At 46.2% G+C, this 21,826-nt stretch overlaps 1 pseudogene; it reads right to left on the reverse strand.

Moving 5' to 3' along the window:
* Positions 1-14,800: 14,800 nt before the first annotated feature.
* Positions 14,801-21,599, reverse strand: LOC129462964 (NANOG neighbor homeobox-like; annotated as a pseudogene).
* Positions 21,600-21,826: the final 227 nt, after the last annotated feature.

The following is a 21,826-nucleotide window of genomic DNA, read 5'->3' on the forward strand; positions in this document are numbered from 1 at the left end:
AGTTACGGGAGTTGGGGGTGCAGGCTGGCCCTCCAACCCCTGTAACCTTCTGGGATGCTTCCTGGAGGGGCATCAATCTGGCATTAAGAGTTGAGGGAGGAGAGAGCACAGGTGGGGGCCGGGGCAAGAGGCAGGGCTCCCATTCTTGTAGGCTTGCCGATTTTGAACAAACTTGCCAGGCAGGCCTCGCTTGAATTTTTGGATGCAGAAGGAAGGGAAGGCTCAGAATCAGATGATGTCCTTCTCCACTGAGCTCAGCCGGGGCTGGCCTTGCTAACCAAGGACCCTGCACCCAATGGCCTTGCTCCCCTGTAACCTACCCGAAGACCCTGACAGAACCCTCAGGCTTAGAAACAGGAGGCGGATCTTGAGGGCCACTGGAGCTCCTGGAAGGACAAATGAATGAGCTCATTCTTCAAGGGAACGCAGGGCTGGGACAGAAGCTATCGTCTGCCAGATGCGGCTCTCTGTGCAGCGCCTTTCTGAAGATTCAGACTGTTCCCATGGTAATTTGAGTCAAATCGTGGGGGAAGCAGCTCATCACTGCATGGTCAGTTAGACATAAAATATGTTTTAAAATAATTTTCTTTGACTACATCTGTTATCAAAAATCACACCCACCTCCAGAGTATACATCGCAATTTTTAAAAGTGAAAATTGAGGAAAAGTGCATTCTTATCAAAATAGCCCCCTCTTTTTTTCTCCCCTCTCTCTCTGCCTCGAAGCTATCAAATTGATTCAGCTTAAGGCTAAATATAGGGATGACTAACAATGATTTCCACAAGAGCTTTAGAAATCGCTTGTAAGCGAGCAAACGCAAAATAGATCGTCCCGCAACCACATCAACCAATGTCTGAGACAACGGCCTAAATCCAGCTGCTGAACTGAAATGAAAAGGAGTGCTCTGTCCCTTGGCTGGCCCGGCAGATGCAAGGCCCCAGCAGAAGGGGAGACATCGACGGCGCCCAGTGCCCTCAAGGCGGGTCTGGCTGGTTGCTGTTTGGAGATGTTCCCTGGGAGGGGCTGAGCGGTTGCAGTGAGAAGCCCATTCATTCCACTGTGGGTCCCAGGGTGGGTTTTCTGGAAATCAAGTACTTTGTGAGCCCTGGCTCTATGTGTCATAGCGAATGAGACCCTTTGCATGTTTTGCATCTCTTAGGAGGCCTGGAGTATTGGCAATAGCAGGTCAGAGAGGAAAGGCGAGCTGCTGGCCCAGGATACTGCAGAAGGGGCCTGGTCAAGAATCACGACCAAAATAGCTCCTGTTGACAGGAGAAGCTCCTCCTCATCAACTCCCCTTATTAACCTTTGCAGAACACCATGACTGCTCAGGCCTGGCAGGCAGTTTTAGTACCATCCCGATGCCTGGGCAAGAGGGGATCCTCCCTCAGCCCTGTGTCCCTGAGGGCCCCACTCCCGACCCCACAGGGTAAGAGGTCCAGGGCTCACTGGGATGTGTCCACCTAGAGTTTTTGCCTCACCCTTACAGGCCGGGGTTTGCAAACGACTCCTGGGCCACTAGTTTCCATTCAACTCATAAGCTAAGAATGGTTTTTATATTTTTAAATGGTTGTAAAAACATCAAAGGAAGAATGATATGCGAAAATTACATGGAATTTAAATTTTGGTGTCCATAAGTAAAGTTTTCCTGGAACATTGCCATGTTCATTTGTTTGCATAGCGTCTATGCTGTTTTCACCACAAAACGGCAGAGTTGAGTAGTTACGACAGAGACCGTATGGCCTGCAAAGCCTGAAATATTTATCATGTGGTCATTTGTAGAAATACTTGCCAATCCTGGGCCTAGACCATTCTTAGTGCACCTGGGACCCCAGCATTCCCTGCCCACAGGGCCCCAAGCCCCTTCCATCACAGGACAGGTTTTCTTCTTGAGGATGGCCAAGGGGCAACTGTTTGTAGGGGATGTAGACGGAGCTTCCACAGTACTTGCCAGGCCCCTTGGTGTGTGAGAAATGGGGATGAGAAGAGGAATGAGGTACACCTGGGCTGGAGCCTCAGAACTGGCCATCTCTGACTACCTCATCCTAGCATGGAGCCCTATGGAGTCCAAGAATTCAGTGTTAAAATCTGGCCTTCTGGGTTTGTCGGGAGAGGAAGGCAGACTATATTTTGTTAGAGTTAACTTGATTTATTTTTATTTTATTTATTTATTTATTTATTTATTTTTGAGACAGAGCCTCGCTCTGTCACCCAGGCTGAAGTGCAGTGGCAGGATCTTGGCTCACTGCAACCTCTGCCTCTTGAGTTCAAGCGAGTCTCCTGCCTCAGCCTCCCGAGTAGCTGGGATTACAGGCACACGCCAGGTTAATTTTTGTATTTTTAGTAGAGACAGGGTTTCACCATGTTGACCAGGCAGGTCTCGAACTCCCGACCTGAAGTGATCCACCCGCCTCAGCCTCCCAAAGCACTGGGACCACAGGCATGAGCCACCGCGCCTGACCAAGTTAGCTTGATTTGTAACTTTCAAATGTTCAGCAGCATGGCATGTGGGCCTCCATTTGTGTTTGTGCCCTGGGGTTTCATGTGTTGGGGGATTACCTAGACCACTCCCTTCTGGCCCCACCAGTTGAAGTGCTCTTCACCCAGAGTCACAGGGATTCCTGCCAAACCCACTCTGCCAGATGTATGTGCTATCACACTTACACAATTTAACTCAGCACTTACAAATTAATGAAACATGAATGTGAAAGTGACAGCTTTTTTGTTGAAAAGACCCAAGAAAGATGAGTCTCTAGCAATCAGTGGCATTGACATAGGTGTGGGCAGGACAAGTTTACATGTTTGGGAGAAAAATGGAATATTCATAGGACTCTTGCATCATATATTCCTTTAAACCTTTGCTCTGTTTTTAGAATCAAAACTGCAGAGCATAGCCTGTTTATACACCTGTAGTTTGTATAAGGAAGAAGACACAAAGTCCCTGCAGAAAGACAAGGCACAAGCCAGGGCCTTGACCCTACATCAAAAGATAGGCAAATCAGTGTGCATTTTTGCTTTTTACATGAAATAATTTTAATATCTTTATCATTGTTTATAATTCCCTACTTAATGTTTTTGATTAACTCTTCAGTTAATAATTCCATAAGGACAGTTCTATAGACGATGCCATCTTATGCCGTCATGGCGAACACAATTAAGCCCTATAGGGAACATTGTGCTGAAAGGTACTGAAGCTTTACAGGCATTATTTCATTTAATTCTCACGGGTCTCATGTGACAGATGCCCCTATAGCCCTCGAGCCATAGGTAATGCAACTATAAGTCGGGTGTGGTGGTGATGCACCTGTAGTACCAGCAATTCTGGAGCTGAAGTGGGAGGGTGGCTTGAGCCCAGGAGTCCGAGGCTGCAGTGAGTCGTGATAGCACCAATGCACTCCAGCCTAGGTGACAGGAGTGAAACTCTCTCTCTCAAAAAAAAAAAAAGAAAAAAATTAAAAGATAATACAATGAAAACTCAGAGAGGGTAAGCCACTTGCCCAAAATCACACAGCTAGTAAGTGAGCAGAGACTTGAACGCAAGTTAGCCCTTACTCTGAACTCGTGAGCTTAACATCTGTGCCATCCTCCACATGGCAGGCTTCCCTCAATACGTGCAGAAGAAATGAACAAATGAATGATAATCCCTAAGCAGCAGGTCTTGCTAACTGGACTCTGGTTCTCTGCGGGAGTCAGTGTGCTGGGTGGGAACAGACAAAGCTATAGGCAAGACATGGCACAAGAGCATCGATTCTACCTGAGAGCAATCAATAGAAAACTCTTAAAATGTTTAAGTGAGGCCAGGCCCAGTGGCCCACTCCTGTAATCCCACCACTTTGGGAGGCCAAGGCAGGCGGATCACCTGAGGTCAGGAGTTCGAGACTAGCTTGGCCAAACACGCTGTCTCTACTAAAAATACAAAAATTAGCCAGACATGGTGGGGCACACCTGTAATCCCAGCTACTCGTGAGGCTGAGGCTGGAGAATCACTTGAACCTGGGAGGCAGAGGTTGCAGTGAGCCAAGATGGTGCCACTGCACTCCAGCCTGGGCAACAGAGTGAGACTCTGTCTCAAAAAAAAAACAAGTTTAAGTAAACTTGTATATATCACGGAATGAGATGCAAAACATTGCATCACTTCTAAATAGAAACCAGAAGACTTCAAAGAAACTCTGAGGTTCTGCCCTGCTTTGGCCTATATCCCCATAGCCTGCGGAGTTCACCGTTGTTCTGGGCTCCTCGATGGAAATTTCGAGACACACAGTCCCACGGAGTACCAAAGAGGATATCCTCAGGGTGAGGGAGGAGAAGAAAGGTGCAGGTGAGAAGGCTGAGTTTGAGCCTTCAATAGCATTGCCGGGTTGTATTTGGACACCAGGCAGAGGGTTTGTGGGACAGGGTTCTAGAAAAAGCTGTTGCCAGACCCTGACATTGCCTCATAGTGCAATGCAGGAGGAGGGTGGAAAGGTGGGGAATTCATTCTGGGCATATGGGAGGGCACATACTCTGGGTGGCCAGAGCCCGCGGGGAGCTAGAAAGGACAGAAGGCTGCTGAGGTGCAAGCCTCTATTGAGGCTGCATCATGACTGTGCTGGATGGGAAGAAAAGTGTTCGGAGTTCACCGTTGTTCTGGGCTCCTCGATGGAAATTTCGAGACACACAGTCCCACGGAGTACCAAAGAGGATATCCTCAGGGTGAGGGAGGAGAAGAAAGGTGCAGGTGAGAAGGCTGAGTTTGAGCCTTCAATAGCATTGCCGGGTTGTATTTGGACACCAGGCAGAGGGTTTGTGGGACAGGGTTCTAGAAAAAGCTGTTGCCAGACCCTGACATTGCCTCATAGTGCAATGCAGGAGGAGGGTGGAAAGGTGGGGAATTCATTCTGGGCATATGGGAGGGCACATACTCTGGGTGGCCAGAGCCCGCGGGGAGCTAGAAAGGACAGAAGGCTGCTGAGGTGCAAGCCTCTATTGAGGCTGCATCATGACTGTGCTGGATGGGAAGAAAAGTGTTCTGGCAAAGACTGAATAACACCTCTGCTTAGGAAAGCGACCTAAGGGCAGATCATTACCTGCAGGGGCCTGGGGCAGCCCTCTCCCCTAAGCCCTGGGCAGAGGGGCTGATGTTCCTGTGTTTCCCTAGAAAGCCCAGTGGTGGCTCATTTTTCAAGTCCACTTGACTGGCCATGGGGTGCATGGATTAAACATTACTTCCAGGTGTGTCTGTGAGGGTGTTTCTGGGGAGACTGGCTTTAGAACTGAGGGACTGAGAAAGCAGATTGCACTCCTCAATGTCGGCGGGCATCGTCCAGTCTGTTGAGGGCCTGAATAGAACAAAAAAGCAGAGGAAGGAGGAATTGGCCCCTTTTCCCCCTGCCTCATTGCTTGATCTGGGGCATCTCATTTCGTCTTCTCTTGTTCTCAGACTGGGAATCTCACCATCGGTTCCTCTGGTTCTCAGACCCTTGGGCGTGAGCTGAATTGCACCATGGCTTTCTGTTTGCCTGGGGAACGCTAATACAAGCCATCTCAACTTGGGCATTACTGAGGCTGTAGGGTCACAGTAAGCCCTGAAATTGCACATGTCTGTGCACTGTTACGGGGAGAAGATCCACAAGGTCACGTAATCCCCCAAAAGGTGAAGAGCTGTTGCCTTAAGGAGCCCCAGGGAGAAAAACCAGGCTTGAGGGTTTTAGGCAAACAAGCCACAGAGCCCTGAACCCTATCTTCACAGAGCACTGATTCCAGCCTCTCCCACCGACAGAAACTGTTGGGTTTATAATTTATGTAAGTGACCTAATCGCCACTCAATTGATCAAGGCAAAGGGGTATTTAAGGAATGAAACCTGAACTGCTCTGCAAGGTGAGGGTTAGGAATATCTTATACTTCCCTGCAGCTGGAGCATGCGTGAAGTTAATTATTGCATACAACAGCATTGTCTTTGGAGAAAGAGCATGGGGCTCCAAGAAGTATTGTCCTCAAAGTCACAGAACTGGTGACCTAAGACAGAAGCCACCCATTAACCACCAGACCTGGGACAAGTTGCTGTCTTCAGGATTCAGAGTCTTCATCTATAAAATGTAATTAATAGGGTTGTGTGGAGCTTCCATCATATAATGTGGACATTCAATGTGTAAAGAGTTTACAGAGTGAAAGATGAAGACGCTGATTGATAACTGTTAGTTTTTATTGTACTACTGATAATTACTTTATTAAATGTTTCTGTCAGTGATAGTTGGGGAAAGGAGAAATAATAGAAGATACTATTAGAACCAAGCCTACAATTGATATGTAACTTGTAGCTTGCCCTGCTGAGCAAAAAGGCATAAGGATAACAATTCTGCCAAGGGCTCCTTCTGGGCCCCTCCTCACATGCACTAACTGAATTGCTCCTCTCAACAACCCATCCTGTGATTGAGGAGGCTGAGACTCAAAGAGATTAACTAATTTTCCCAACTCACTCCTCAGTTTGGAAAAGTGGAGGCAAGACATTAATTGGACTCTGTCGTAAACCGCTGGTCTCTGTCTCTGGAGCAGGGGTGTGTCTGGACCACAGAGCATGGGCAGAGAGTGCCTGCCCCTTCATCAGTGATGTTGTGTCGGGTGAGAGTACTCTTGGATGCACAGGTCACCAGGCTCAATTCCCCTCCTCTCCTCATTAGAAGCTACCTCTGAAATCTACACCTTGCCAGGATGCAGAGCTAGGAAGTTCATAAATCAGAGAACCGCTGAGTGGCAAACTGCAAAAAAGGAAGTGACACTTCCCCAGGGGATGTGGAGATGCTGTTTTTGAACAAAAAAGTGAGAGGGACTTGGCCCCATGTCTGCAAAGAGACAGGTGTGCTTCTGCAGGGGGGCCTGGGCCGGCCTGGGTCTGCAACCCTTGTGTTACCTATCCATTGCTGCACAAGCTCGGCTTTGGCCCCACAGTGCACGCCTATCCTGTCCCCCAGCCTCATCACTCCCAGCTGTGTCTGCTCACTGCCTCCTGTCACCTCGAGTATGCAATTCCGACTCAGTGTCCATGAGGCCCTCTTATCTGGGATTGACCATTCTCCCTCCTCTTCCCAAACTACTTGCACCGGCCACATCAGCTTCCAGAGCTCTGCTGGGAAACACGGTGTGCTCCTGCCTCAAGGGTTTGCTCAGGTGTTCCCTCTGCTGCAGGACTCTTTCCCCAGTTCTTTAAAGGGCTGATTCCGTCCCATGGCTCAGATTTCAGCTCAGCTCTTAGCTCTTCAGAGAGACCTTCCCTACCTCCCAATTTAAATTATACTCTGAAGCCAATCACCATGACATGGACCTTTGTAATTTTCTTCATAAAGCCTTCAAAATCTTCACCTGCAATGATTTCATTATTTCTTCCTCCTCTGCCAGAAGGTAAACTTCCAGAGACAGAGGCCAGCCTGTCCTGATCACTAGGTGGTCCAGAGTTAGAACAGCAACTGGGTCGAGTAGGCCCTCTGAATCCTCACGAGTCGGCATCTGAATCCACAAAGGAATTCAAGCTCTGGCCGCTCAGCCTGTGCACCTTGGTGGGTGCACAAGGCGTTGACTCTGGCTTCTGGGCAGCCATCATCGCACTGGTCCATGCTCAAGGCGTCTCCTCGGGTTGCTACTGTAGGCTGTTGCTTTACCAAGACAGTGGAGGGGGGTGGGCAGGAAAGGCCGTTGATGTTTCCTGAGTTTTGATTTTTTTTTTTTTTATTCTGAGGAACTGGATGCAGTCTTGCATTGTTGAATGATGGGAATATGTTCTAAGAAATGCATTGCTGGGTGATTTCGTCATTGTGTAAACATCATAAAGTGTACTTGCACAATCCTAGACTGGACAGCCAACAACACACCTAGGCTATGTGCATGATCTATTGCTCCTAGGTTACAAACCTGCACAGCATATTACTGGACTGAATACCGTAGGCAATTGTAACACTATGGTAAGTATTTGTGTATTTAAACACAGCTAAACATAGAAAAAGTACAGCAAAAATATGGTATAAAACATAAAAAATGGCCAGGCACGGTGGCTCACACCTGTAATTCCAGCACTTTGGGAGCCTGAGGCAGGCGGATCACTTGAGGTCAGCAGTTCGAGACCAACCTGGCCAACGTGGTAAAACTCCGTCTCTACTAAAAATACAAAAATATTAGCTGGGCATGGTGGCACGCGCTTGTAATTCCAGCTACTTGGGAGGCTGAGGCAGGAGAATCCCTTGAACCCGGGAGGTGGAGGTTGCAGTGAGCACTGAACTCCAGCCTGGGTGACAGAGCAAGACTCCATCTCAAAAAAAAAAAAAAAAAGATAAAAAATGGTCCACCTGTATAGGGCACTTACCATAAATGGAGCTTGCAGGACTGAAAGTTGCTCTGGGTGAGTCAGTGAGTGAGTGCTGAGTGAATATGAAGGCCTAGGACATCATTGTGCACTACCATAGACTTTATAAATACTGTACACATAGGCTACACTAAATAAATTTAAAAATATTTTTCTTGAATTATAAATTAACCTTAGCTTACTGTAACTTTTTTACTTTATAAAATTTTTAATTTTTTTAACTTCTTGACTCTTTTGTAGTAACATTTAGCTTTAAACACAAACACAGCCAGGCACGGTGGCTCACGCCTGTAATCCCAGCACTTTGGGAGGCCCAGGCAGGCGGATCACGAGGTCAGGAGATCGAGACCATCCTGGCTAAGACAGTGAAACCCCGTCTCTACTAAAAATACAAAAAATTAGCTGGGCGTGGTGGTGGGTGCCTGTAGTCGTAGCTACTCAGGAGGCTGAGGCAGGAGAATGGCGTGAACCTGGGAGGTGGAGCTTGCAGTGAGCAGAGATCGCGCCACTGCACTCCAGCCTGGGCGACAGAGCAACTCTGTCTCAAAAAAAAAAAAAAAAAACCCCACAAACACATTGTAAAGCTGTATAAAAATGTTTTCTATCCTTATTCTATAAACATTTTTCTATTTTGAAAACTTTTTTCTTTTTACCTTTTAATTTATTTTGCTAAAAGCTGGGACACAAACACATCCATTAACCTAGGCCCACACAGGGTCAGGGTCCTCAGTATCACCTCCACATCTTGTCCCACAGAAAGGTCTTCAGGGGCACACATGGAACTGTCATCTCCTATGATAGCAGTGCCTTCTGGGAAACCTCCTAATGGACTTTCCCGAGACTCTTTTATAATTTACATTTTTTTGTAAGTAGAAGTACGCTCTAAAATAATGATAGTGTAATATAGCCAATACATAAATCAGTAATAGTCATTTATTATCATTACCAAATATTATATACTGTGTGTAAGTGTATGTGCTCGACTTTTATACAACTGGCCACACAGTGGGTTTGTTTACCCAGCATCCCGGCAAACGCATATTGCATTGGCGTGTTATGATGGCTATGATGTGACTAGCCTATAGGAATTTTCCATCTCCATTATCTTACGGGATCACTGTTGTGTATGCAGTCCATCGTTGACCAAAACCTTGTTACGTGGCACATGACTCTATCATTATCTGTAATTAACCACATGTATGCCCAGTAGCCCTCATCCCAACCTTGATCTATTAGTTCATGTGAGATGGGAAATGATGCAGAATGGAAGGATGACTGGCTAATGAGCCAGGTCCCAACTCCACTTTTAGGTGCTGGGTGACCCCAAGTAACCACAGAGCATCCGAGCCTTGGTCTCTTATTTGTAAGATGGTTGAGTTTGTGGATTTGGGAGTCAGACAGGCCTGAGGAGCCCACTTAGTGAGTTGGGCAAGTTCCATCTCAGAGGGTGATCATCAAGATGAAATGAGATAGAGCTTGTAAGAGTCATATTGTGTACCAGGCACAGAACTCAGTGATTGTTGGGTGTTGGTTGCCATTTGGTACTGCCTTTACTGCTATTACCACTGGCTACCAGGCAGAGGATGTGGCTGTCATCTCCTGACATAACAAGTAAACCCTCACTATCAACATAATCCTTTAGCTGAGTGGTTCTCAGAATGTGGTCCCCAGACCAGCACTATCAGCATCACCTGGAAACATATCAGAAATACACATTTTCAGGCCCCACTCTGGACCTACCAACTCAGAAAGCCTGGAGGTGGGTGGGGACCAGCCATCTTTAGCAAGCCACTTCCAGTTGATTCTGCATAGACTTCTGCATTAGCCCCAGCAGGTGAGAACCACAGTGTTAGCCCCAATCTTTCTAACCCTAGTTTCACAGGGATTGTGATTTAGGTGGTCTGGAAAGGCACTCCCAGTAAAACAGAACCAGCAGAATGTGAGAGTGTGTGTGTGTGTGTGTGTGTGTGTAAACTAGGACACACACACACACACATAGAGAGAAACAGACAGAGGTTTTAATCTAAAGAATTGGCTTATGTTATTGTGGGGCCTGGCAAATCCCACATCTGCCAGGCAGGCCAGCAAGCTGGAGACCCAGGGAAGAGCTGGCATTGCAGCTCGAGTTGGAGGCAGTCTGGAGACAGAATTTCCTCTTTCTTGGGGAACCTTGGTCTTTTTCCCAAGGCCTTCAACTGATTAGATGAGGCCCACCCACACACCCACATTATGGAGAGTCATCTGCCTTACTCAACGTCTACTGATTTTAATGTTAATCTCATCTAAAATATACCTTCACAGCAACATCTCAATGGTGGTGAACCAAGTGTCGGCACTGCGGCCTGGCCAAGTTGACACACTAATGGAACCACCCTGGCTGGGCAGCAGGGAAGCAAGGCCGTGGAGGCCTCCCTCCTGGTGCACATTCTTTCTGAATGGGGTCAACAAAACAAAGAGGCTGCCCCCTCCCCGGCCACATCTCACGCAGCCCCCACTCCTCTCCTCACTGTCACTGCTGACAGGTGTTGTGTGGAGGGAGACAATCTGTACAGCACCCTTGTTTGGGGGTTTTCACCCTGAAGGTGTCTTCCTAGCTTGTCCCTGGGAGCACTAAGCCTTGTGTGACCCTCTACCCTCAGCTTTGCTTCGAGGGTACTGCAGGCCCCCTGTTGGATCATGTGTGGATGGATAGAGAAAAGGAAACAGGGCCACCCCGCACATGGAAGATGGGAGGGGGAATGGAGAGCTCCAGGATTAGAACAGATGGAGCACCCTGCATGGTGCCGTAGGTAGGGCGCCCTGGGTGGTGCCGTAGGTGGAGCGCCCTGACATGGCGCCACTAATAGAGCACCCACAGCAAAGCCACCCAGCCAGGCTCCTTAGACCCCCGCAGAACCTTCTTCACCAAGCCCTGCCCTTCTGTGTCCCGTTGCTCCTCAGCATATTGTGATGTGTGTCAGGTTAGCCTCTTTCCCGGCTTCAGGGTGAGGGCAGGCGGGGGAAATTGGGCTGCTGTTGTAGGATTCACAGAGGCAGCCTGAAGGAGATGGAAATTCTGGGAGACACTCCCAGAGGAAAGCTCTGGGTGAAGCAGGTGCTGAAACGGGGTGGCCCTGCCCCACTGGGGCTGAGGCATCGCTTCTGGGACATCTGAGGTCACCAGGTGATGGTGACAAGATGGACAGGGACGGACTTCCACGCCTGCCTGGGTGCTGCTTTCACAGGTCCCCCCTGGAATGAGCACCGAGAAGGAGCAATGTGCTTTGTTTTTCAAAATGTTCATGGATTTCATTTAAAGGGCTGCCCTTGTTGACATGATGTCCTGCTAACTTTAGGAAAGGAGATGGTCATGACAATAATGGTAGCTGACGGGGTTCAGGGTTTGTTTTTTTCTTTAACGCCCTTATATGACATTAAAAAAAAGTTGTCAGCCCTTTGTTGGTTCTCCAGTTTGGAGGGAAGAGCAGTGAACATTAGAGTCCTTACAATCCAAAAGCCGGGCAAACTGCTGATTTAGGTTCTAGAACCTTCACCTGGAGTGATTTCATTGATTGCTGTTTTTAAAGAAGGATCTTGGGGTTTAATTCCTTTGCATCTCTTCTCAACCTTGGCCACTTGAGCTAGCCAAATCTTGAAGGCCAGAGTAAATGGAGGGCCTGCCTTCCCGTCATGGCACCATCACACACAGCAATAGGAAGTGATGAAGAACCCACAGCCTGGCAGGAGCTGGGCAGAGACTGTGAATAAGGCATCATTACACACCACCCAAAGTTACCTCTGGGTAACTCATACGGCAAAAGAAAAGTACACAGTGACCACTGCCCTACTCTGTTTTTTTCTGCAATCTCCTCCCAGGCTCTTTTTATACAATTTAGGAATAGAAATATACAGGTTCCTGTCCTTGTGAGGAAACCACTCATGTAGTTTGGCGTCCTCAGCCTAATCATTAGGTTATCTCTGCTTCCCCTGTCCAGTGTGCAATGATCGGGTCAGGATGGGCACAGACCCAAGCTGGGCCAATCAGATCACACCTTGGGGCTTCTGTTTAAGCTTTGGGAATAGACACGCTTTCTGTTTCATGGGGTGCAGTAGCCCTGAGAACTGTGTAAGCCTAGAGCCGCCAGCGGCCGCCTTTGCTACCCTGTGGTGTGAGCCTGCTGGATAGTAAAGACAGTATAGACGAAAGAGCTGAGAGGTGGAGTGAGAGCTTTGATAGCATTGTTTGAATCTCTACTTTCCATCTTGCCTGAAGCTACCTGCACTCTGGGACTTCTCAGTATATTTCCTTAAAGCAGTTTGAGTTTAGTTTTGATCATTTATACTCCAAAATATTCCTGAAAACCGCTCCCTAACATTTTATGCTCTTTCTTTCTACCAAAACTCAGAAGCCCTTTGCATGAGTGTCATTGGAAAGCCACTGACCCAAATGCCATAGGCTGAACTTAAGCCATTATCCTTAACACATTCAATTCCATATAAGAAATTCTTCCCTGAAATCAATCAGGGACCAACTTTAGGACCAGCTTGGGGTCATCATGGCTGTGAAAAGAACAGCCTGACTTTATTAATTTGTTCTGATGAGGAACTTCCTGTTGAACTAATTTGGACCTAGATGGGCAATTTAGTTAACTCCATTCGCTTCTGTTTCTACATCTGTAAGATGAGGGATGGAAGTACCAGTATTGCAGGATTGTTCAATTTTGTTCAGTTCAGTTCAATCTCTTTCCAAACAGCTCAGGTCGACACAGCTCATCCATTTCCACTCCCATGCAGGAGGGCCTCACGTGACTTAAACTGTACTTAAACAATCTCCTTCCTCACCTAATCATGGCTCAGGCTGGGCCAATCACACTCCCTTTCCAAGGAACTGGGCACTGTGTTACAGGAGCTCTACTTTAGGGAAACCAGGATGCATCCGTTTGAGAGGCCCAGTGAATGGAGCAAAGGTGTAGAGAAAAGCAGAGAAAGACGTGTAAGGACAGGGTCCCACACCTGCGAGGCCCAGGAGATCTCCCACTTTGGGACCCAGGAGGTATCTCAATATATGTCCACTAAAGAGCCCTTTGGGCCTCTAACTAGCTGGAGATGTTTCTTTCTTTTCTTCTCTTTTCTTTTTTTTTTTTTTGAGATGGAGTCTCGCTCTGTCACGCAGGCTGGAGTGCAGTGGCACGATCTCAACTCACTGCAAGCTCCGCCTCCCGGGTTCACGCCATTCTCCTGCCTCAGCCTCCCGAGTAGCTGGGACTACAGGCGCCCGCCACCATGCCCAGCTAATTTTTTGTATTTTTAGTAGAGACGGGGTTTCACCGTGTTAGCCAGGATGGTCTTATCTCCTGACCTCGTGATCCGCCCGCCTCGGCCTGCCAAAGTACTGGGATTACAGGCATGAGCCACCGTGCCCGGTGGAGAGGTTTCTTTTTATTACTCCTAAAAAGCAGCAGCCAACCCCTGAGGATAGTTTTTAGCTGAAAATCACTTTCTGTTTCTATGTGATCCTGTGGAAGCCCCAGTCCACTCCTCTGTGAAAAGGGCTATCAAAGTTGCTTCACCTCAGAGGATTAGAGCTCAGTTGGGATAATGGATGTGGAAAGGAATCTTAAACTTAGATGACAATAATTTCCCGTAGGAACAGTTGCAATTTATTGGACCCACTTGCTCTTCTTTTGAGCTTTTGTACCAACAGGCAAGCATCACGCTCCTCTCCTCGTGATCTCTACACAGATCTTACTTCTTGAGGTTACTCACAAGGAGCCAGCCAGCTGGCCTGAGCCAGCTCAGGAGACTAAGCCGGGTGTAGGATAACGAACGGTTCAAAGAGGTCCTTTTCTGATGCAGAATGTCCTTGCTACTAGCCTGAAATTCCATAATTACAGGTTGATTTCCTTATGACTTGAAAACACACTTGAATTAAAATGCAGACTAGGCAAAGAGTCCTTAGATTTGACACCAAAATCATGACCCACAAAAGGAAAGATGATATATTAGCCTGCTTAGGCTGCCATAACAAAATACCATAGACTAGGTGGCTTAAACAACAGCAACGTATTTTCTCAGAGTTCTGTAGGCTAGAAGTCCAAGATCAAGGCCCGACAGGGTTCAGTTTCTGGTGAGGGCTCCCTTCCTGGCTGGTAGACAGCTGCTTTCTCACAGTGTCTTTGTGTGAGAGAGAGAGAGCTCTAGTCTCTATTTTGTTTTATTGATTTTTTTCTTGAATAAAATCAATTTTAACATCCATTATAAAAACTTTAAATCTACAATAGGGTCAAAATAAAATGTATAAAACCTCCTTTGCACTCCCCTCATTTAGTTCTACTCCACGGAATTAAGGATTGTTAATATTTTCTTGTTTATCCTTTCAGAACTCCATTTATTGGTGAGAATGGTGTCATATAAAATGTCTTAGCCAGGTGCGATGGCTCATGCTTGGATTCACAGCATTTCTGGAAGCCAAGGTGGGAAGATCGCTTGAGGGCAGGAGTTCAAGACCAGCCTTAGCAATACAGAGAGACTCCATCTCATATGTGTTTTCTTATGCTTTCTCTTGAACATTTCTTTGTTATATTTATTCCTGTTTTTACAAAACCATTGACTTATCTGTTTATGTGTCATGCCAAATTCAAATGAGACTGATAGACTCTTGTATTGTGGGGCACCTGTTTAACTTAAACTTTGCCTAGAGAGTGTCCATGAGGGATTTGCTGACTAATCTTTTCTTGGGATACTGTTTCTGTTTCTCATTTCCCTTTTCCATTTTTTTTCCGGTTCATCTTCCAGCTCCTTTTCATTTTCCTCTTCTTTTTATCGCTCTCTCTTCCTGCTTCTCCTCCTCCTTCTCTACATTTCTGCTTTCCCTTTTGTTCATCTTCACTGCAATTTCCATTTGATTGTTCTGGATTTTGATCACAAGGCATAGCTGGTTGTTTCTGTAAAAAAAGATTTGAATTATCGGGGGCTTCTGAAGTATCAGGATCGCTCTCCACATTGAAAAAGTTTCTTCTCCCACTTCCTGGACACCGTCCTTTCCTGGGCTTCCTCAAAGTCAATGGCTGCTCTTTCAAAGCTTTCTTTGTTGCTCCTCTTTCCCCTCTCTTCTTCTTGTAAGAGCACCAACCCTATGGGATTAAGGCCCTACCCTTATGACCTCATTTAACCTTTATCACCTCCTCTCAGGCCGAAACAGAGTCACACTGAGTCTCATTGGGAGTTAGAGCTTCAACATAGGAATTTTTGAAGGACACAATTCAGTTCATAGTAGATTGATATATTCGACCTTACCTAAATTTAAAACTTTTGCTCTGCAAAAGACCTGTAAGGAGGATGAAAATACTTGCTATAGACTGGGAGAAAATATTTGCAACCTACATATCTAACAAAGAATTGTATCTAGAATATATGAATCTCACAAAACTCAACAGTAAAACAAATTCCAATTAAAATATGGGCAAACATTCTGAACAAAATTTTAGCCAATTGACTCTAACAATGTATAAATCCCATGACCACATGGCATTTATTCCACATATGTACAGCTAGCTCAATACTTGATAGTCAATGTGATTCACCATATCCACAGGCCAAAGAAGAAAAACATTTGATGACTTCAACACCCATCAATGATCGAAGGCACTCAGTACATTAGGAATAAAGGGGAACTTGCTTGATCTCATAAAGAGCATCTGCAAAAACCTAGAGCTAACATCATACTCAATGGTGAAAGATTGAATGCTGTCCTTCTAAGATGGGAACAAGATAAGGATGCCTGCTCTCACCACTCTTATTCAACAATGCACTGGAAGTTTTAGTCATTGCAATAAGGGAAGAAAAAGAAATAAAAGTCATTTAGAGTAAAAAAGGAGAAGATAGAAGTGTCTTTATTTGCAGACAGTATGATTGAAATCCCAAGGAATCTGCAAAACAAAACAAAACAAAACAAAAACCTCATAGGACTAATAATTGAGTTCAGTAAGATCACAGGATACAAGATCAACACACAAACATCAATTGCATTTCTATATACTGACAATGAACAAGTGGAAACCAAAATTTAAAAATGCAACATAATTAATAATTGCCCAAAGAAAGGGAAATAGTTATCAAACAAATCAAGCAAAGCATACACAGTATCCTTATGCTGAAATTACAAAGTGCTGATGAAAGAAACCAAAGAAGACCTAAATACTTAGGGAGACGCCAGCTGTGGTGGCTCATGCCTGTAATCCCTGCACTTTGGGAGGCTGAGGCAGGAGGATCGCTTGAGCTTAGGAGTTTGAGACCAGCCTGGGCAACATAGAGAGACCTCATCTCTACTAAAAACATATTTTTTAAAACTTAGCTAGCCATGGTGGTGGGCACCTATAGTCCCAGCTACTCGGGAGGGTGAGGTGGCAGGATTGCTTGAGCCTGGAAGGTCAAAGCTGCAGTGAGTCATGATCATGCCACTGCAGCCTGGACAACAGAATGACACCCTGTCTCAGAAAAAGAGAAGAAATTGATAAATTGAATCTTATCAAAATTAAAAGCTTTTCTTGTAAAAGCTTATGTTAAGAGGACAAAAAGACAAGCTACAGATTGGGAAAAATTATTTGAAAATCACATATTAGACAAAAGACTTGTATCTAGAATACATAAGAATTCTCAAAACTCAATAATCCAATTAAAAAATGGGAAAAAGACATGTAACAGACATTTCACTGAAGAGGATGTACAGATGGGAAACAAGCATGTGAAAAGATATTCAACATCATTAGCCATTAGAAAAATACCAATTAAAAGTACAATGAGATAGCATTACATACCTACCAGAATGGCTAAAATAAAATATAGTGATAACACCAAATGCTGCTGAGGATGCAGAAAAATCAGACCACTTATACACTGATGGTGGAAACAAAAAATAGTACAGCCATTCTGAAAAATAGTTTGTCAGTTTTTTGGTTTTTGTTTTGTTTTGGTTTGGTTTTTTTGAGACAGATTCTCACTCTGTCCCCCAGACTGGAGTGCAGTGGCACCATCATGGCTCACTGCAGCCTCAACCTCCTGGGCTCAAGTAATCCTCCTGCCTCAGCCCCCCACGTAGCTGGGACTACAGGTGTGTGTTACCATGCCCAGCTAATTCTTGTATTTTGTTTGTGTAGGGACAGGATTTCGCCATGTTGCCCAGGATGGTCTTGAACTCCCAGGCTCAAGCGATCTGCTCGTCTCTGCCTCCCAAAGTGCTGGGATTACAGGCATGAGCCACCATGCCTGGCTATCAGTTTCTTTTAAAACTAAAAATGGACTTATCTAGCAATTACACTCTTGGCCCTTTATCCCAGAGAAATTTTCATTTCAAAATCTTATGTTTTTACAAAAATTTATACACAATGTTCATAGCAACTTTATTTATTATAGCCAGAAAAGCTGGAGACAACCAAAATGCCTTTTAATAATCTATTAAACTGTGCTACGTCCATACCATGAAACACCATTCACCAATAAAAGGGAGAAACTACTGATACATGCGGCAAGTTGGATGGATCTCAGTGGAGTTATGCTGAGTGAAAAGAGCCAGTCTCAAAAAGTTACTTATCATGTGATTCTGTGTATACAATATTTTTGAAATAATAAAATTGCAGAGCTGGAGAACAGATTTGTGGCTGTCAGGGGTTTGGCAAGATGAGAGGGGAGGAGGAGGCCATGGCTAAAACAGGATAGCATAAGGGATCCTTGTATTTTATATTCTGACTGTGGTGCTGGTCATACGAACTCACATTGCATAGAACTAAGTATACACACACACACACACAACTGCATGTATGTAAAAGTGGTGAAATTCGAAGGTCAAGGTACTGCATCAATGCCAGTTTCCTAATTCTGCTATTATACTATAGTAATGCAAGATGTTACCACTGGGGAAACCTGGTGAAGGGTGTGTTGCTTCTTTTTCTTTTTTTTTTTTTGAGATGGAGTCTCGCTCTCTCACACAGGCTGGAGTGCAGTGGCATGATTTCGGCTCACTGCAACCTTCCCCTCCCAGGTTCAAGCGATTCTCCTGCCTCAGCCTCCTGAGTAGCTGGGATTACAGGTGCGCACCACCACATCTGGCTAATTTTTGTATTTTTAGTAGAGACGGGGTTTCACCATGTTGGCTAGGGTGGTCTCTAGCTCCCAACCTCAAGATCCACCTGCCTTGACCTCCCAAAGTGCTGGGATTACAGGCGTGAGCCACGGTGCCCATCCGTGTTGCTTCTTATCACTGCATGTGAATCTACAATCATCTCAAAAATAAAAAGTTTTTTTTTAATGTGGTTACCCCCAGAAAAAAAAAATTCCATATAAGTGTAAAGATTCCTTTCCACATCCATTACCCCAACTGCTTCCATTCCTGGGAGGTCAAGCAGTCTTGTTAGCCCATTTTGCAAGAGAAAACTAGGACCAAAATGGTTAATATGGCCAAGGAAAGATCATATTCTTGGTTCTGTGACTGGTTCTCTTCAATAGCTGTAGATGGGGCATATTATCTCTATTTTACCTATAAGAAAACTGAGTCTCAGAAATAGAACATGTCCAAGTTTATACACCTAGAGTACGAAACAGAGGTCTTTTGGCTGTAAACTATAGAAACTAAAGCCAACCTGGATTAAGGCAAAAAGGTGGCATTGGCTCAGGTAACGGAAAGTCATGGGTTTCAGGCACAGCTTGACCCAAGTACTAAAACCACGTAATTGGGATTCCACCTCTCAATTTTAGCCCTGCTTTCTTTTGCATTGGTTTTATTTCTAGGCAGGCTTTTCCCAAACAATGGCAAAGATATTTTACATTCCACCAACTTAGCAAACCATAAGAAGAGTCCCTCTTCCAATACCTACAGAAAGGTCCTAAATTGATTCTGACTTTTCTGGCTTGAGTCACATACCCAGGAATACAGACAATTGTAAGTGGCCTGGTCCTGGTCACGTGCCCACCTTGACCTGAATTATCTGGACCGAGAGTAGGGAGGAGTAGGGAGGACTGGTTCTACAAGGGAGGCCGAGCACACAGAAAACACACCCGCATGGGCTCCCACAAGAACCCCCAGGTAAATCGGAGGGCAACCTACAAAGGGCCTGGATAGACAGCAGCTCTGAACAGTAGCTCAGCTTTCCTTTGATGTTGGCCACCTGTCCTGCCAACCACTCCCTCAACACTCACCTCTTGCCACTTTGGCAGGAGCCAACAGGCCCCCTCTAAGTTGCACAGCAATCTGAGCATGGTACCAGGGGCTGGAATTCGAAGCTGCTCTAAGAAACCAGCCAGCATTTCTTTCCTGAAGACACCATAGACCCGTCTGCTTCACAGAGTGATGAGAAGACACATGCGTTAATAAAGGCGAACATTTGCAACTTGCCTACTAGAGACAGCTGAATGTAAACACCGAGTGGGGATGCTCCCTTATTGTTATCTACACCTTGCCAGGCCACTGAGGAGGATGCCAAGAGCCCGCAGTATTTCATCTCCAGCTCCGACTTCATCAGAGCCAAGTCCTCATCGCTCTATAGTCTTGCCAGCCGAGTGGGCAGTGCCAGCCCCTGCCGTGGGAGGGGGTGTCCAGTGCATGGTCCGGAGCTGCTGTCCCTGCAGAGCTAGTGAGGGTAGCTCTGTTTCTGCTGAGGGCCTACTGGGGACCCCATCCTCTTTCCTAGGTGTGCTTTCGTCTGTTCCCAGAAGCACCACTCATCAGTCGCCCTCACTTTAATCTCCTTCTCCAGTTGACATATTTAAAATTAATGAGCAATTTGTTCTCATCCAACTCTCTGGTTAGGGCAGTGAGCCTATTTCTCCCCCTCAAATGAATCTTTTAGGTGAAATAATGAAAAAATATGTTTATCTCTCCTACCCTGGCCCTACTTTTAATGTTTTTGGCAGCTCTGAACAGAGCCACTATATAAAAATCAGACACTTTATTGCTCAGTAATTAGCCCAAACTAGCCCAGGCAGACAGTTTGCGGGTGGAGAGAGGAAGAGATGGATGAGGAAAGGGTGCCCAGGGATGTGGTAGGTGCTTGTGTGCTTTTGAACAATTTCGTTTGCTGGATTTCTGTGGGCAAAAGGTGTCCCTGAGTAAGCTGTGCCAAGTTATTTCCTGAAGATGTGCGCGTTAAAAAAAATTTGTTTCCTCAATCTCATGGTGTTACGGTCTGAATGTGTGTGCCCTCCCCCGCAAATTCCTGTGTGGAAATCCTCACCCCCAAGGTGATGGTGTTCGGAGGTGGGGCTTTGGGAGGCAATTAGGTCATGAGGATGAAGCCCTCATGAATGGGATTAGTGTCCTTAGCAAAGAGACTGCAGAGAGCTCTCTTGCTCTCTTCGCATCACGTAAAGGCACAAAGAAGCTGTGGCTGGATGCGGTGGCTCATGCCTGTAATCCCAGCACTTTGAGAGGCCGAGATGGGTGGATCCCCTGAGGTCGGGAGTTCAAGGCCAGCCTGGCCAACATGGTGAAACCTCGTCTCTACTAAAAATACAAAAATTAGTCAGGCATGGTGGCACGTGCCTGTAATCCCAGCTACTCTGGAGGCTGAGGCAGGAGAATTGCTTGAACCTAGGAGGCAGAGGTTGCAGTGAGCTGAGCTGGTGCCACTGCACTCAAGCCTTGGCGACAGAGCAAGACTCCCTCTCAAATTAAAAAAAAAAAAAAAAAAAAAAAAGAGGGGCCAGGTACGGTGGCTCACCCTTGTAATCCCAGCACTTTGGGAGGCCGAGGCAGGTGGATCACCTGAGGTCAGGAGTTCGAGACTGGCCTGACCAACATGGTGAAACTCCGTCTCTACTAAAAATACAAAATTAGCCGGGCGTGGTGGCATATGCCTGTAATCCCAGCTACTCAGGAGGCTGAGGCAGGAGAATTGCTTGAACCTGGGAGGCGAAGGTTGTGGTGAGCCGAGATCGCGCCATTGCACTGCAGCCAGGGCAACAAGAGCAAAACTCCCTCTCAAAAAAAAAAAGAGAGAGAGAGAGAGAGAAGCTGCCAGTCTGCAACCCAGAAGAGGGCCCCCACCAGAACCCAACCATCTGCCACCCTAATCTTGGACTTCCAGCCTCCAGAGGAATAAATTTCTGTTGTTTATAAGCCACTGTGGTGCTCTGTTACAGCAACCCAAACTAAGATACATGATTTGAAATGACACGTATGACTGCTTCCTGGTGTCTGTGTGAGGGAAGATCTCACCACAGGCAGGCAGGAGGGCCCTGGTGCAGGTCCCTGAACCTGCAGTCTGGGCTTGCATGGGGCCCTGCCCGTAGCACGCTCATAGCTCATGGACTGAAATGTTCTCTTTGTGGATCTCCCTCCCACAAGAGAACATGGTTTCCATGAAGAAAGGGACTGTATCTTTCTTTGTAATGTGAGCCTTGTATTGTGCTTAGCACATAGCAGGTGCTCAGAAAGATGTGTTGAACTGAGCTGATGTAGGATGAACACAGATACAGATCACACATGAAGCCAGGTGAGCCTTGGCCCAGGCATGCCCTTGGGAGAG

This window comes from Symphalangus syndactylus, chromosome 14 (genome assembly GCF_028878055.3).
Source record: "Symphalangus syndactylus isolate Jambi chromosome 14, NHGRI_mSymSyn1-v2.1_pri, whole genome shotgun sequence".
NCBI lineage: Eukaryota > Metazoa > Chordata > Mammalia > Primates > Hylobatidae > Symphalangus > Symphalangus syndactylus.